A 19,086-nucleotide genomic window follows, 5' to 3' on the forward strand; every position below is an offset into this window, starting at 1 on the left:
TTAGGATGAATAAGTTAATCAGGTTTATAGTAGATAATACTACCAGTTGGAGATACTGGTTTGTGTGATGTTCTTTAGATGGACAGCTGCATTCAAACTGCTTTAGTAAATACCATTTGAACTGTGACCTGAACCAGAAGTACTTTGCGATCAGTTAAATCAGTAGAGAGAAGCAGTGGCTAGCAGAGTGCAGCTTGAGAGAAGGGGATTGCATGGAGGGATCATATCTGGTGTGGCTTCTTAAGCATCACTTGTGCCAATAGAAAACATATTATGGACCTCAAAACAGGGACATTGGAACCTAAACCCCCCTAGACCTGAACAACTCTGGATTTGTAGAGGTAGATATGCTTATTAAACTTAAATATGATTTCTTTGAAAATGTCAGTGAAGTACTAGGTAAGGGTAACTCCAAGCACACAGCTTACCTTGATTTAGCCAAGACTTTTGATACTGTACCATATCCTGGCATAAACTGGACAAACTCAAACACAAAATGTAAATCATTATGTAACTTATTGGACAGCCAACTAGCTCACTACCAGACAACACACCATTAGAGTTAACGGCACACTGTTGGGGGTTGGTATAATGGTTATAATGTTTACCTTGCAGACACAAGGTACAGGGTTTGATTATCACCTTTGAAAGGGAAATTGGCTAGGGTAAAAATAGCCCACAATGGCAGCTAAACCTGATACTTACTTATGAACTTACCTACCTATGTTTAGTGAAAGTGTGTATAGATGACCAGGTAGTAGCTTCCAGAATGGACCTGGCATCCACTCCTTTGTAGAAAGCTCCAGAGGCTGCTAGTTTTCTGATACAGTAAGCTCAAGGGGCATGAGCGGAAGGACTTGCCATAGACAGAGTAACAAAATGAGATAGGCCCGAGAGATCCAGCTTGCAGTGGTTTGCTTGGATACTGATTGGCCCAGTTTAGAGTCCAAGAAAGAAACATCTGATCAGATTTTTCGAATGGATTTTGTTTTGCCCAAATAGAATCTTAGCTGCCTGGGAATGTGAAGAGAATGCGGTATCCTTTTTCCCTGATTTTGTGGGCTGGTAAAGAAGTTAGAAAATTTTATGGCCTGACAGAGGGACAGCTCATTCACTCCCTTTAAGAAAAAATGAAGGATTAGTCCTGAGAATTATCCTGTCATTGTGAAAAATAAAGGGGGAATGGCCATGAGAACCTGAGGCTCAGAAACTCTTCTAGCTGAAGTGAGGACCAGAAGTTAGCTTTTTAAGTACAAAATTTAAGGTTTGCTGAGTTGCTAGTTCAAAAGGAGGTAAGGTAAGCTTCTCCAACACAAAGCTGGGGTCCCAAGTAAGGGTAATGGGTTTTCTCATTAGCTTCAGAAGCAGGACCCCTTTAAAGAATAGCTTGATCTCAGATGGGGACATAAGTAGGGGAGTGAGAGGCAAGCAAGCAGAGATGGCTGACAGGTTGGCTTTGATAGAAGAATGGCCAGACCCATATGTGATATAGTTCACACAGATATTTCAAAAATGGATGGTTCCTCTGATTGTTTGGGTCCTGTCTATTTCTTTGGCACAAACAGGAGAATCTCTTCCATTTGGCTATGTAAGATTTTTGAATGATGGGTTTACTGGCTTCTTGGAGAACCTTAATGACATCTCCAAAGAAATGGTGCCGGTCAAGAATCAGAACCCTGTCATTCACAGAGTTAGGTTTAGGGATGACAAATTGGGGTATAGTAGTAGTAACACTTTCTGTTGAGTGATGAGATCTGCTTGTTGTGGCTGTTTGTAGTACTTTGTCCCTGGCTGGATGAAAAAGTGGGAAGCAATGCTGTCTTGACCTAAAGAGAATCACTAACAATATATATATATATATATATATATATTTTCTTTTAGGGTCTTTAGAACAACACTTGGAATAAGGAGTAGTGGAGAGAAGGCATAGAGGAGCTTTCCTGTCCACTGAAAAGACAGAGTAGCTGTCCTCCAAACTGATGGGCAAGGGTCCCTAGTGGAAAAACAGTGAGGCAAACAGGGTTATCTGAGGGTTTGAGGGTTCTCCAACAGTGAAGGATGCCTTGGAAAACCTCTTTGTTCAGGGTTCATTTGTGAGGGTCCTCTAAGGGTATACTTAAAGAGTCTGTCAGGGCAGTGTCCTATGATGGGACGCATGTGGCTGTGAACAAAATGTTTCTCTGGTTGGCAAGGTCCCAGGCTTCCTGAGCCAATCTGCACAACTGGAAAGATCTGGTCCTTCCATGCTTATGTACCACATAACTGTTGTGTTGTCTGTAAACACTTGTCGGGTGCCTGATTTCCAGAGGTGTGAAAAGACTGGAAGATCATATGATCATAGGAAGTTACTAGGTTATTGGCCCTGAGGCCCTTACATGCCTTGCCAAGAATTTAGCCCATGTTCCAACAAGTCAGCACCTGATGCCACTCTCCAGCAGGGATACAGGTGGAATCCCAGGTGTTTATTTTCTGTTCCCCATCCAGTTATCCAGGGGTGGGAGGTTGGCATAATGGTTAAGGTGTTCACCTTACAAACACAAGGTCCAGGGTTTGATTCTCAGATGGGGTAAATGGCTAGGCTTAAAATGGCCCACAAAGGCAGTAAGCCTAGTACTAACCTATGAACCTATGAGTTATCTAGGTTGCGCTTAAAAAGGTTATTGAGGTACTCTGCTTGATGTAGAGAGGGAGTCTATTCCACAAAAGGGAGAGTCTCTGTGACACAAATCTGTCCTGCCAACAAGTCCTGTTGATGTTACAGACCAGGTTGAAGTTGCGCATGTGGGTTACTCGAGTGGAACTTGACTTGCGGATATGCAGCAGTTCCATCAAGGCAGGGTCTGAGAATGCTTTGTATCCCAGACATAGGTCACCTCTGAGGAGTCTGTAGGAGACTGAGTAGAGTGACAGGGCCTTTAGCCTATCTGTGTAGGGCAGATGTTTGAGGCCCTGGATTCTCCTGGTGAGGAAACTCTATGGTCTCTCCAGCTGCTGCATGTGCTTTGTGAGGTACATGCCGAAAGAGACATTGTACTCAATAATGGGTCTTAAAAGGGAAGAATACAAGGATGTTATAACCACCTTGCCCCTGGATGAGATACCCTTACTAATGAGGTGGGCCATGTAGAAAGCTTTCTGTACAATGGAGGCAATATGGTGGTTAAAAGTCAGTTTGTTGTCAACCTGGGTGCCCAAGTTTCTCACAACTGATTGTGTGCTTAGGACCTTATTACTAATGTGATCATTTGTGGGGATGTCACTCTCCCCAAAGAAGATGATGTTGCAATTTTTGGCATTCAGTCTGAGGCCATGTTTCTGGTACCAGTTATTTGTTTGGGTGAGATCCTCTTGGAGGATGTCCACATCACTAGGGGAATTGATGACAGCACCCAGCTTGCAGTCATCTGCAAACTTGGTCAGCCATAGCCCACTGGTTTTGGCCTGCACCTCAGAAATGTATATCCCAAACAACAGAGGCCCCAAGACCAATCCCTGGGGTATACCACTAATTACGGGTCTACTGCTTGAGGTGGCTTCCCCTATTTTGACTAGGCGGGTTCTATCAATGAGCCAGATTGCTACCCATCTGGTAACATATGGATTGATGCCTAGTTGTGAGAGTTTATTTATTATATCTGAGTGGGGAATAATACTGAAGGCGTTGGCTAGGTCAAGGTAGGCAGTGTGCATGGTCTTCCCCTCATCCATGGCTTTGATGACTGTCTCAGAGAAGTCAACCAAATTTAACAGGCATGACCTCCCCTTGACAAAACCAAACTGTGTGGGTTCAAGTGTTTGGAGGGTGCCAATGTCTTTGTTAATGAGGTCCATGATAATCCACTCCATGGCCTTGCAGAAAACAGTGCAAATGTAATAAATTAGCTCACTATCACAACAGTACAAAACAGCTCAAATAAAGCAGCACTTCAGTAGAATACTGTCATCAATTTAATAAGGCTACCGACAAGCAGTAATAAATGTGGCAAACTAAATGCAGTTGAACTCCTAAGCACAAGCAGCAAAATGAAGTAGGAAGAGGCACGTTTTTTTATACTAGAAAGTGAGGAGACAGAAGGTAATTCAAGGTTAAGAAGATAAATAGGGTGGGCCTTCAGAACTTATCTTACTGTACAGAGTAGAATGAGCTGATGTAATGGGACGGGGGGAGTGTCCAATATCAAATTTATACTAAAGCCAGGCAACTCAAAGCCACCAAGCTTTAATACACAACAGCAGCTGCATGGTGGGTGGGATACACAAGATCAGAACACAGGTAAGGACTGAATTCACTTAGTCTAAAAAGCAGTTGCACAGTTTAAACAGATATGCAGCAAATGTTTTAATCAGAAGTGCAGAAAACATTTGAAAATAAGCACTTATCTTTTCCAGTCTCACAGAAGAGCAATGGCAGAAGGCCTAACTCACTGCAGCTTTAAGTAAACAAGTACAAACTGGTTTAAACACTGGCTATTTAAGGCAGAGAAACAGGAACTAGCCAAATTATCCAATCAAAAAACACAGCCTTGCAATAATATCTCTAGCCAGATCAGACCAGCCTGAATTCCCCTCCCACGAAGAAACAGCTAGGCCTCTCTAGACAAAAGATTTTACTACGAGGTCCAAAGGTTACAAACAGTAATAGATATTCAGCTCTATGCTAGTGTTTTTTTAAGTACAGCAACAAGTAAAAAGAACAGAACAGAGATCCTGGACAAGCACCTTCATTTCTTTCATGTTGTTGTGCTCTTTTAGTAACACTGGCTGCCATCTACCCTGCACTCATTGCTTGCCTGTCCAGGCCCCCAGTGCCTCATCAAAGGCATCCGTATGCATTTCCTGAACTGGGGCTGGGAGGGTGAAGAGAACACTTGGGTTGAGATTCACCAGATTCAGCCACTATAAGAGTTCCCATCTGAGACAGGGTAAAAGAGGGATCACTGTATCCAGAGGGTGTGAGTGTGGAGACCGAACTGTTTTTAGGTACCATTAGATCTTCTTCCTACATAGTCTGATTGGGGAGCATTGGGATAGTAACCACCATAAACCCAGAGCCCTTAGGTTCTCCCTTGCTGAGCATTGTTTGAGGGAGGCAAGGTTGTGAAAGTAGTTTGCACTGCTCTGCACTTTTTCTTGAGGCAAGAGGCAAGAAGGCCTGTATTCTTTGTGTCCAGCCTGCAGACCAGAAAAACTAGATCCTGAGATATATGCAGGGAGGATTTCTTGTAGTTCGATGGTGAACTCCAACTAAGATAGGAGGGTGAAAGTACAGTTGTGTAAAATCTTGCCATAATGGTAGATGTCCTTATCTTCACTGTTACAGTATTCTTTACTAAAGGGATTCCCTGCTTAGGGTAGCCCAACATCCATTCAGTATACCAAAGCCTTTGGATTTTAAGGCTGTTGTACATCACATGTATGCTCCCCATTCATGGCATAGGGCATAAAGGTGACATATAGACATACAGACCTCAGAACTGAATAACCCCAGGAGGAACAACAGTCCAAGGAAAAGAGGAGGAACATGTGCATCCAGAGGGATGAAATGTAGAAGGAGAAGAGAAAAAGGAGAGGGGGGAAGCAGCAAATACTGCAACAGTGAAGAGAAGAACATCTATTGTTATAGTAAGATTTTACACCGCTGTACTATGTCCTTCCATACCACCGTTACAGTATTCTTTATTAAAGAGATTGTACAAAACCTGAAAAGGAAACATGGAAGGAGGAAGGCCCAGTAGAGCCCTCAAGAAACCCATGCAGGATAGCCCTGGCAAAGCCAGCTCTTGCTCTGGAAACAACATCCTAGTTGTAATTCTTAGTAACGGTATGGACAAAACTCCAAGTTGCTGCTTCAAGGATGGAATTTGTATTCAATCCTTTGAAAAAAGCACCAGAGGAAGCCACAGCCCTGGTAGAATGAGCCTTTACAGAGGCAAAAAGACATTCCCATGAAAGAAGTAACAAAAAGAAATGGCCTTAGAGATCCAAGAAGAAATGGTTTGCTTGGAAACAGCTAAACCTAAAGATCTAGGATGAAAAGAAATAAAAAGCTGCTCTGACTTGTGAATGGCTTTAGTCTTATCTAAATAATATCTGAGTTGCCTATTCAAATCCTAGGTGGGAGGAACCTTCTCACTAGCAGATTGCGGAGAAAGAAAAAATGTGGTCAAATTAATTGACTGATAAGAGACAATTCATTACCCTTCGTGGACATAAAAGAAGGATTACTTTGAAGAGACACCCTGTCTCTGTGAAAAACTAAAAAAGGAGCAATAGCCATGAGACCCTGAAGTTCAGACACTCTCTTGGTTGAAATAAGCCTGAGTCAATTTTTGAAGTACAAAACTGAGGTCCCAAGAAGGCAGAATAGGCTTTCTGGGAGGCTTGACATGAAGGACACCTTTAAGAAATTGCTTGACCTCAAATCACGATGCCAGAGGAGGATTCAAGGGCAGACAAGGAGAAATTGCTGATAGATGAGCTTTAACTGAAGAATATGCCAACCCAGCATAAGAGCAGAGCAGAGCAGATCACATAAGACAGAACTAGAAGAACCCCCACAGAGAGTGGATCCTGATGGTGAGAAAAGCACCAGACAGAAAATCTATTCCATATGGGCATATATGATTTTCTGGTAATGAGTTTCCTGGCCTCCTGCAGAACCTGGAGCACATACTCAGAAAAGAAGTGCCTAAAATAAATCAAAACCATATCACCCACAGTGCCATTTGAAGAGTGGAAAGGTGAAGATGGATAAGAGATCCCTTGTTATGTGTGAGAAGATCCACCCGGTGAGATGACTTGCAGTGATTGCCACTGGCCAAGTGAGAATGAAGGGGAGAAACAAATCTGTCTGGGCCCAAAGGCAGTCACCAGAAAGATTTTGTGAGAGTTCTGCCTGATCTTGTGTGGAACTCATAGCAACAGAGGAAGGTGGGGCATACAGAAACATTCCCTTCCAAGGAAAACACAGGGCATCCACATTCCCGGTCAGAGAACTTGGAACTCTGGAATGGAATAGAGGAAGATGTCTATTCATTTGTGAGGCAAAAGGATCTACCTGTGGAATACCCCACTGATGAATACCCACTAATGAATTACATCCAGAAATACATCTCTGTGAAGCTTCCATTCATGAGCCTGTGTTCTGGACCTTCTCAAACAGTCTGCAACTAGATCATGCTCTGAAGGAATATAAACTACCTGAAGAGTCACTTGATACTGGAAAGCTTGATGCTAGACCTGAAGAGCTAATCTGCAAAGGACAAAGGGCCTCATAATCCCCCTGCTTATTGCTGTACCACATTATAATGGTATTCTCTGTGAAGACTTTGAGGGGACTAGGATGGAAAAGTGAATGAAAAAGCTTGCATAGCCAGATGCAGAGCTCTCATCTCTTATGTTGATATGGCCTGACTGCTGATAAGGTAGCCAGAGGCCCTGGAATTTTAGGGAGCCACAAGATGCTCCCCACCCCAAGTCTGAGGTGTCTGTGAACAGTTTCTGAGTGGGAATGAAAGCCTGGAAAAGAAGCCCTGCATTGAAAGAGAGTTGATGAATCCACCACTGCAGCTTGAGTCTGAGACAAGGACATAAAGCGAACTCCAGGGGTGGCAATGTTGAAGCCACACTGATTTGAGGTACCATTGATATTTCTTCATATGGAGACCGGTGAGACAGAGCATGGGAGGCCATAAATCCCAGAACCCTGAGAAATTCCCTGGCCATGTGAGAGGACAAAGGAAGAGGAGACTGAAAAAGAAGACTGTCAGAGACAAAACCTTGGGAACAGGGAGAGGTCAGCATGACAGCAGTCTGAAGCCTGCACCCAAGAAGTACATGATCCTGGGAGGGTGTCAGGACTGATTTCTTGAGATTTATGGTTAACCCCAGGCTATGGAAAAGATGAGTGGTAAATTGGAGATTCTGCAACAGATTTCTGGGAGAAAGACCTTGAATGAGCAGGTCGTCCAGATAGGAAAAAAATCTATATCCCCTGAAGCCTGCAAAAAAGTGACAGCTGCAATACATTTAGTGAACAACCTTGGGGCAGTAGAAAGGCCAAAGGACAAAACAGAGAACTAAAAATGTGAGGACGAAACAGAGAAACATAAATATTTCCTGAACAGAATGTGTATAGGGATATGAAGGTATATAATCCTTGAGGTCTGGAGAAACCAAAAAGGCCTGGGGAAGAATAAGAGGAAATAAGGTCTGAAAAGACAACATCCAGAAAGAAGGGACCTAGAGGAAGTTGTTTAGCAGAGAATGATACAGAACTGGTCTCACATACCCTCCTTCCAAGGAACCAAGAACAATCCAGAGTAAAACCCCTTTCCCACCTGGGTGGGTGGAATGAGATGAATAGTGTCCTGATCCAAAAAGTAATTGCACAACCTCTGGGAAATTTGGAAGCTTTTCAAGAGGAAGTTGAATAATGCCTGCAAAGGGGATGGGGGGGGGGGTTCCATACTATGAAATACCCCTTATGGATTATAGACAGCATCCAACAGTCTGGGGTGATCTGATGCAAGTTTGGAAGAGACAGAGAAAGTCAGAGAGACAACGGGATGTGACAGAGGAGAAGGGAAGGCCTAATGTCAAATGGAGACAGGCTTGTCCTGAAAACAAGGCTTCTGAGATGATGTAGTCTGAGTGCAGGAGGACTGCACCTAAAAACCTTTTTACCTTTAGGATGCAGACTAGTCTGCCTACAAAGTAGGTAATAATTCCTTTGGAATCTGGAATTTGGGGATAGGGGAGACAAAATATGTGATTTTCTGCAAGACCTTACCCTTATTCTGGAGGGATTTAAATAGGTCAGCAGCAGCTGTTCCAAAAAGATTTTTTGTTATCCAAAGGGGCATCCAAAAGCTTGGCTTTAATATCAGGTAAAGCCTGAAATGTAGCCAAGAATACAGCCTCGTCACAGACCTGAAGTTCAAATGAGAAATTCACCACCTTAACAGGTACAAGCAAGCAAAATCTGAGGGTAATGCTACTCAATGCTAGAAGTCTAAACCTCAAAATGCATTCACTCGAGGCACTCCTTAACATGGAGAACATTGACACCTGTGCAGTGACAGAGACCTGGTTCAAGGCTCCAGAGAGCACCCCTGCATTACCAGGCTATAATTCATACCACACCTTTCAGCCACCTAACCTGAACCGAAACACTAAAGGCGGAGGCATGTCAATATTCATTAAGGATATCCACACCTCCAGGCTAGTTGCTCAACATAATGCATCCGACATTATCCAAGGGCAACTAACTTGGGCAAGATGGCAATCCACACTGTAACTTGCTACAGATCCCCCACCATGCCCCAGGATTTCCAGTCTTCATTTCTTGATACACTGGAAAATATTAACTGAAAAAACTACTCATGTACCAACTCTTTTGCTCAATGTTTTCTGGAATTCATAAATTCCAATGCCTTGGATCAAATTATCCACACCCCCACCAGGGGCAGCAATATCTTAGACCTGGTCATTACCAACATGGGCGACCGGTGTTCTACACCAGATGTCAATTCCTCTTTGGTCAGATCCGACCACAAGCTAATCACCCTAGACATCCACATCTTGCCCCACCCCCATTAGAGAAACCACCATAAAAAATTTCTCCACTGCCTACTTCACGTTTCTTAAGACAGAAGTAACAAATTTCACGACACCCATGTGGGTTCCTGTCAGAAGACCGAAGACGCATTCTGTCAAATGCGTCTTGGTTAAACTGTAAATGTCGAAAATGCAAAATGACGAAGCGGCTATTGTGCAAATTCTTTCCCTGGGAAGGAAGTCGCTTGGCCGCTTCCATCACTTTTGGAGTTGGTATATTTAAGCAGGGGGGTGTGGGGGGGGGCTAAGCTCCCAACTTAAAAAAGTGCTTAGTGTGTTTTTTTTTTTTTTTTTTTGGTAACAGCAATTTTTTTCCCTGGAAAAAAAAAATCGCTGTTCTAGTAGTTCACTCATTTACGTTTTTGCTGTTTTGGGTTCATTATAACAGCGTTCAATCTTTTAATCATTCGCTGTTATAACATAGATCCACCCATGCAGATGGACAATAGAGGCACTACTGCTGATTCCTACACAAATGCACTTTATAAGCACTTACACGAGTGCATGGATCATGCTATCCCTAACAGAACCAAGATGCTATCCTCCAAAAAAAGGAAGCCAATCTGGTGGTCCCTTGCCATAAACAAACTCTACAACAGAAGAAAGAAACTGTTGTGAAAAAGAGTAAAATCCTATGACTGGAGGAACTCCCTGGTCAGCCTCAGTAAGAAGCTGGGATCTCTCATAAAATCCTCCAAAGCTAGTTAAGAAAACAAAATCGCCACTGATTCTAAACATAACCACAAAGCATTCTATAGCTATGTCAAGAATCTCAATGGCAACACTCAGATCTGCTCTGAGTTACAGCACAATGGCACTAAATATACAGAAACAACTGATATTGCCAACATCCTGGCAGATAGGTTCAGTGCTAAATTTACACACCTCTTGCCCCCTAAAGGGTTCATCTCTATACCGGAAGAATGCAAAGTTCCAGTAATCACAGCTGCACAGGTAAACACCACACTCTCCAAAGCCAAGAACACAGCATCCATGGGACCTGACAACATCCCAGGCTGCATTCTACATGGACTGCAGAATAATTGTCATGGATCTTATACATAAAGACATTGGTAATCTCCAAACTCTGGACCCCACCCAGTTTGGGTTTGTAAAAGACAGATCATGTCTCCTAAACCTGATCGATTTCTTTAAAGCAGTCACCAAAGCTGTAGATGAGGGTACGGTAGTTCAAACAGCCTATCTAGATCTCGCCAAGGCTTTTGACACCATCCCCCACTCTGGAATTATAGATAAATTCACTAAACTAGGTATAAATCCCTATGTCACAAGATGGGCTGCCAACTGGCCCACTGACAGAACCCACACTGTGAAAGTAGCAGACTCCAAATCCTACTTCAAACCAGTGACAAGTGGAGTACCACAGGGTTCAGTCCTGGGTCCTCTCCTGTTTGGTATCTATTTTTCTGAAGTACAGGCTAACACAGAAGGTGTTCAGCTAATGAAGTTCACAGATGACTGCAAACTAGGAGCCATAATCAAAACTACTGATGATGTGGACATCCTATAAAAGGGCCTCACGGAGACAGATGCCTGGTGTCAAAGCCATGGCCTCAAGCTCAATGCCAAAAAGTGCATTGTCATCCCCTTTGGTAAAAACTCTGTACCCATGCACTACCACATAGGTGGTAGTCTACTTAACACTGAATGTGTGATAAGAGACCTTGGGATACAGGTGGACAGTAGTCTCTCCTTTGATAATCACATCACCACAGTAGTCAGGAAATCCTTCTATATGACACACCTCATCACAAAAGGTTTCTCGTCCAGGAAAAAAGAAGTCATTGTTCCCCTCTACTCATCACTCATTAGACCCATTATAGAGTACAACACCACTTTTGGTATGTACATCACAAGATATCTACAACAACTGGAAAGGCTGCAGAAATACCTCACAAAGAGGATTACTGGCCTCAAACAGATGCCCTACGCAGACCGTCTCAAAAACTCCAGCTTTACTCTGTCGCATATTGCCTACTCAGAGGCGATCTCTGCCTAACATACAAAGCTATGTCAAACCCAGAGCTATTGGACATGCTCCACTTAAAGAAATCCCAATTCCTCTGAGCTACACGCTCTAGGGACCTAAACCTTGTCACTACAATAAACAGAACATGCCGGTGGGATAAATTCCTGTCTCAGAGACTTTCCATACTCTGGAACAAACTACCTATATATATATCAAACAAAGCTCTTCATTAACACTCTTCAAGAAAAATCTTGATGATTGGATGGGAAATAGGAAATTCTCCCCGGGGATCACCTCATTGGCTCTGCTCGACAGGGGCACAGGAAAATAATTTTCTTGGGTGGCGAAAGCCAGGGTACTTTTTTGGATATGCTTATATAGGCCCTAGGGCCAATAGCCTAGTACCTACCTATGAATCTATGAAGGCATTAGCACTGAAGGAGGCATCAGCTGCATCATAGCTGCATCTTATGGAGTGACAGGCAAACTAGGAAGTGAACCTAAGAAAGGAAAGAGCTGAAGCCTTTCCATCAGAATCAGTAAGGTCAGACACCACATTAGCAAGGGGTAATATGTTTAGTTTTCTACTTTTTACTTCAGTGAGGAATCTGCTCTAAAGGCCCTCGGAAGTTCAGACCCATGTTGGGAGTCAATAAGGGTAGTAAGAATCTCTTTTCTCACTAAAACCTGAGGAATCCCCCTTGGTCCCTTGGAAATCACCAAGGTTCCTCCTCAATGTCTGGAACAGATGTTGGAAACGCCTCAAAGGATGTGTGAAAATTGGGATTAATGCCTGCCTTCGACTGGGTTGCAGGAGAGGAGTCTGAGGCAAGCAACGGATGGTCTTCAGGACTTTCACTAGCTTCTAGCGAGATATCCAGGGGAGGCTGGACAACAACTGGATCAGGCCTTGCCTTTTTAGCCTTCTTCTTGGCAAATGGCTGACCCTCCAGACAGCAGGATTCCACCATAGCACCTTGAGCCAACAGCTTAAGTCACTGGTTCTCAAGGTATATGGACAAGGAGGATGAATGACTACACAGGGTCTTAAGGACAAATGCTTGACAGTCAGAGCACTGCATATGATCGTGAGAAGTGCCTAAGAAATGACACTGGTCATGACAGTCTTTATGAGGAATCTGGCTCCCACACTGACATCTCCATTCTTGGAGGACATGAACAGAAATACTTTACATATTTGGAAAAAGAGAAGAAACCCTAATGGGGCACTTATCTGAAAATGGCTTAGAAGGACATTCAGATTGATGTATAATAATGACATTTGGACTAGCAGCAAAGAAGTTCTAAGTGTTTGAGTCTGTACATCACCTTTATGCCCTATGCTGTACGCGGGGAGCATATATGTGATGCATGTTGCCTATAAGATCTAAAGGTTTGGGTATACTGGCCGGATGTTGGGCTATCCTTGGCAGGAGATTACCTATGTAAAGAATACTGCAACAGTGCTATGTAAGGATATCTAGTAATTAAATCCTAGCCTGTCTCTAGACAGGAGCAAGGTGTCATAAAATTCCCTTACTAAAGGCTGTTTAGCACCAAGATACAAGATCCTTCCAAAAGGGATGATAAACAAATAAACTAAAGAGAAACAAAACAAAACATCAGAGAGCTTAAGTGAAGGTGTGTGTGTGTGTGTGTGTGTGTGTGTGTGTGTGTGTGTGTGTGTATTCATAACAACATGGACATAAATCAAGAAAACATCACATACGATAGTAGCCTTGAAAAGGAGATGATATAAAGAAAAATCAAAGATAAAAATACAGTCAAAATAAAAACTGTAATAAGTGTATTAAAAACAAACAAAAAGGAAAACCGCTTTCACACATATGGCTTCATCAGATCACTGCTATAAACTGAGCATCCATAAAATCAATCATACACCAAAAATAGGGAAAAAAGTGTGGAAAATGCAAATGACTAAGCATATGAACATGTTGAAGCAGAACAAAAAACAAGCAGCACCTATCAAAAACACAGGCCAAAAAAATGTCCAAGAAAAGTGAAGAAAGGAGCAAACATGTCATGTCAAAACCATTAATAAAATGTGGTCCAGTTTCTTAAACTGAAGAATGCATTTAACTGAACAAGCAGAATTAAGTCCAGGTTGGTTGTAGATGTTAGGCTTGGGAATCCCAAAAAATCTAGGTAGCCTAGGATGAGCTACTGCTAGGAAATCATGAAGTCTTGTGTTGATAAGGTCTTCCTCAAAGCTGTTGCAAGGTGTCATGTGTGTTCTTATATGTGGAAGTAACAGCCTCAGTGCTCAGTGCTGACCTTATGACAGTCAGTAATACTAAGTATCCCTTCAATCTTTTAAATATATTTGTCAATATCGGTAACAAATATGCCCCTTGCCATGTCAGCCTTCATGAACAGACATGATTTATCTGAGCTTCTGTTTCTAAGGGCTTTCATTTCATCTTTGCTTGCGGCAAGATCTGTTGAGGGATCTTCTGATGGCTGCCTCACATTTACTCCTGAAAGCACTCAGAGTCGGATTATTGGTAGGGCAAAAATCACTTTTTTTCATTGTATCCCATCCTAATTGTTATTGATGGTGTCTTTCTATTTATCGTGAAAAAAAAAAAAACTTGCAATTTCAGCTTCTGTACACACAGCTTTAAGGCAGTGATGGTGTTTACCACCTTACTCTGGTCATGGGGAATAAGTCATGCCTTTTTCCAGGACATTTCTTTCTACACCTTTTTAAATATACTGGAAAATATTAAGATACAACCAAACATCCTAATACTAGGTGATTTCAACTACCCTGCCATTAACTGGGAAAACTACTCGTGTATCAATACCTTTGCCTAACAGTTCTTGGAATTCATAAATTCCAATGCTCTGGATCAACTAATCTATAGTCTTACCAGGGGCTCCAATATCCTAGACCTGGTCATTACCAACATGGGAAATCAATGCTCCACACCTATGATCACTCCCCTCGTTGGTCAGGTCTGACCATAAGCTAATCACCCTTGACATCCACATCCCTCCTCCACCCCCCAGTAAGGAAACCTCTGTAAAAAAAACTTCTCCAAAGCCAACTTCATGCTACAAAAGTCAGAAGTGACAAACTTCATAACACCCATACCGACAGAAACTGAAAGTTCGACTGCTGAATCCTACACTAAGGTACTGTACGAGCATATCCACTCATGCATGAATCGTGCCATCCCAAATAGAACCAAGAAGCTCTCCTCCAAAAAAAGTAAGCCAATCTGGTGGTTTCCTGCCATAAACAAACTTTACAACAAAAGGAAGAAACTGTTGCAGAAAAGAGGAAAATCCCAGGATGCAAAAAACTCCCTTACCAGCCTCAGTAAGAAGCTGAGATCCCTCATAAAATCCTCCAAAGCTAGTTACGAAAATAAAATTGCCAAAGATTCCAAAGACAACCACAAGGCATTCCATAGCTATGTCAAGAATCTAAATGGCAATGCTTAGATCTGCTCTGAGCTACAACAAAATGGCATGAAATATACTGATCCCAAGGATATTGCCAATATCCTGGCAGATCGATTCAGTGCCAGCTTCACCCCCTCTTACCCCCTAAAGGGCCCATCTCAATACCGAAAGATTGCCAAATTCTGGTAATAACGGCCACAAAGGTAAAAAATGCACTCTCCGAAGCTAAGAATACAGCATCCATGGGACCAGACGACATCCCGGACTGTGTACTACATGAACTAAAAAATGAACTGGCACCTCACCTAAGTGTCATGTTTAATCATAGCCTCACCTCAGGCTTCGTGCCCACTGAGTGGTGTACAGCTACAGTTATCCCACTCCACATGGGGGGAGCCACCTTGGATCCTGGGAACTACCACCCCATCAGTCTGATGAGCCTGATCTGCAAGGCCATGGAATGTATTATCATGGAACTTATAAACAAAGACATTGGCGACCTTCAAACACTGGACCCCCACCCAGTTTGGGTTCGTGAAGGGCCGATCTTGTCTCCTGAACCTAATTGACTTCTTTGAATCAGTCTCCAGAGCTGTCGATGAGGGTAAGGCAGCCCACACAGCCTATCTGGACTTCGCCAAGCCCTTCAACACCATTCCCCACTCTGGAATCATAAATAAACTTACTAAGCTGGGCATTAATCCCTACATCACTCGATGGGTTGCCAACTGGCTTACTGACAGAACCCACACTGTAAAAGTAGCCGACTCCAAATTCAGCTCCAGACAAGTGACAAGTGGAGTACCTCAGGGTTCAGTCCTGGGACCGCTCTTGTTTGGCATCTACTTCTCTGAAGTACAGGTCAACACTAAGGGACTCTGGCTAACAAAGTTTGCAGATGACTGCAAACTGGGAGCCATTATTGAATCCCCAAATGATATGGATATTCTACAAAAGGGCCTTGCAGAAACAGATGCTTGGTGCCAGAGCCATGGGCTCAAGCTCAATGCCAAGAAATATATAGTTATCCCCTTTGGGAAAAAACATGTAGCTGTGAATTACCACATACATGACAGTACACTAAACCCCAAAAGTGTGATAAGAGACTTAGGGACGTAGGTGGACAGTGGTCTCACCTTCAATAACCACATCGCCACAACAGTCAGGAAATCCTTCTATGTGACACACCTCATCACAAAAGGTTTCTCGTCCAGGAAAAAAGAAGTCATTGTTCCCCTCTACTCATCACTCATTAGACCCATTATAGAGTACAACACCACTTTTGGTATGTACATCACAAGATATCTACAACAACTGGAAAGGCCGCAGAAATACCTCACAAAGAGGATTACTGGCCTCAAACAGATGCCCTACGCAGACCGTCTCAAAAACTCCAACTTTACTCTGTCGCATATTGCCTACTCAGAGGCGATCTCTGCCTAACATACAAAGCTATGTCAAACCCAGAGCTATTGGACATGCTCCACTTAAAGAAATCCCAATTCCTCTGAGCTACATGCTCTAGGGACCTAAACCTTGTCACTACAATAAACAGAACATGCCGGTGGGATAAATTCCTGTCTCAGAGTCTTCCCATACTCTGGAACAAACTACCTATATATATATCAAACAAAGCTCTTCATTAACACTCTTCAAGAAAAATCTTGATGACTGGATGGGAAATAGGAAATTCTCCCCGGGGATCACCTCATTGGCTCTGCTCGACAGGGGCACAGGAAAATAATTTTCTTGGGTGGCGAAAGCCAGGGTACTTTTTTGGATATGCTTATATAGGCCCTAGGGCCAATAGCCTAGTACCTACCTATGAACCTATGAAGGCATTAGCACTGAAGGAGGCATCAGCTGCATCATAGCTGCATCTTATGGAGTGACAGGCAAACTAGGAAGTGAACCTAAGAAAGGAAAGAGCTGAAGCCTTTCCATCAGAATCAGTAAGGTCAGACACCACATTAGCAAGGGGTAATATGTTTAGTTTTCTACTTTTTACTTCAGTGAGGAATCTGCTCTAAAGGCCCTCGGAAGTTCAGACCCATGTTGGGAGTCAATAAGGGTAGTAAGAATCTCTTTCCTCACTAAAACCTGAGGAATCCCCCTTGGTCCCTTGGAAATCACCAAGGTTCCTCCTCAATGTCTGGAACAGATGTTGGAAACGCCTCAAAGGATGTGTGAAAATTGGGATTAATGCCTGCCTTCGACTGGGTTGCAGGAGAGGAGTCTGAGGCAAGCAACGGATGGTCTTCAGGACTTTCACTAGCTTCTAGCGAGATATCCAGGGGAGGCTGGACAACAACTGGATCAGGCCTTGCCTTTTTAGCCTTCTTCTTGGCAAATGGCTGACCCTCCAGACAGCAGGATTCCACCATAGCACCTTGAGCCAACAGCTTAAGTCACTGGTTCTCAAGGTATATGGACAAGGAGGATGAATGACTACACAGGGTCTTAAGGACAAATGCTTGACAGTCAGAGCACTGCATATGATCGTGAGAAGTGCCTAAGAAATGACACTGGTCATGACAGTCTTTATGGGGAATCTGGCTCCCACACTGACATTTTCTATTCTTGGAGGACATGAACAGAAATACTTTACATATTTGGAAAAAGAGAAGAAACCCTAATGGGGCACTTATCTGAAAATGGCTTAGAAGGACATTCAGATTGATGTATAATAATGACATTTGGACTAGCAGCAAAGAAGTTCTAAGTGTTTGTGTCTATACATCACCTTTATGCCCTATGCTGTACGCGGGGAGCATATATGTGATGCATGTTGCCTATAAGATCTAAAGGTTTGGGTATACTGGCCGGATGTTGGGCTATCCTTGGCAGGAGATTACCTATGTAAAGAATACTGCAACAGTGCTATGTAAGGATATCTAGTAATTAAATCCTAGCCTGTCTCTAGACAGGAGCAAGGTGTCATAAAATTCCCTTACTAAAGGCTGTTTAGCACCAAGATACAAGATCCTTCCAAAAGGGATGATAAACAAACTAAAGAGAAACAAAACAAAACATCAGAGAGCTAAAGTGAAGGTGTGTGTGTGTGTGTGTGTGTGTGTGTGTGTGTGTGTGTGTGTGTGTGTGTGTGTGTGTTCATAACAACATGGACATAAGTCAAGAAAACATCACATACGATAGTAGCCTTGAAAAGGAGATGATATAAAGAAAAATCAAAGATAAAAATACAGTCAAAATAAAAACTGTAATAAGTGTATTAAAAACAAACAAAAAGGAAAACCGCTTTCACACATATGGCTTCATCAGATCACTGCTATAAACTGAGCATCCATAAAATCAATCATACACCAAAAATAGGGAAAAAAGTGTGGAAAATGCAAATGACTAAGCATATGAACATGTTGAAGCAGAACAAAAAACAAGCAGCACCTATCAAAAACACAGGCCAAAAAAATGTCCAAGAAAAGTGAAGAAAGGAGCAAACATGTCATGTCAAAACCATTAATAAAATGTGGTCCAGTTTCTTAAACTGAAGAATGCATTTAACTGAACAAGCAGAATTAAGTCCAGGTTGGTTGTAGATGTTAGGCTTGGGAATCCCAAAAAATCCAGGTAGCCTAGGATGAGCGACTGCTAGGAAATCATGAAGTCTTGTGTTGATAAGGTCTTCCTCAAAGCTGTTGCAAGGTGTCATGTGTGTTCTTATATGTGGAAGTAACAGCCTCAGTGCTGACCTTATGACAGTCAGTAATACTAAGTATCCCTTCAATCTTTTAAATATATTTGTCAATATTGGTAACAAATATGCCCCTTGCCATGTCAGCCTTCATGAACAGACATGATTTATCTGAGCTTCTGTTTCTAAGGGCTTTCATTTCATCTTTGCTTGCAACAAGATCTGTTGAGGGATCTTCTGATGGCTGCCTCACATTTACTCCTGAAAGCACTCAGAGTCGGATTAATGGTAGGGCAAAAATCACTTTTTTTCATTGTGTCCCATCCTGATTGTTATTGATGGTGTCTTTCTATTTATCGTGAAAAAAAAAAAACTTGCAATTTCAGCTTCTGTA

This window comes from Protopterus annectens, chromosome 3.part0, assembly GCF_019279795.1.
Source record: "Protopterus annectens isolate FY-2018-M chromosome 3.part0, PAN1.0, whole genome shotgun sequence".
Classification (NCBI taxonomy): Eukaryota; Metazoa; Chordata; order Ceratodontiformes; family Protopteridae; genus Protopterus; species Protopterus annectens.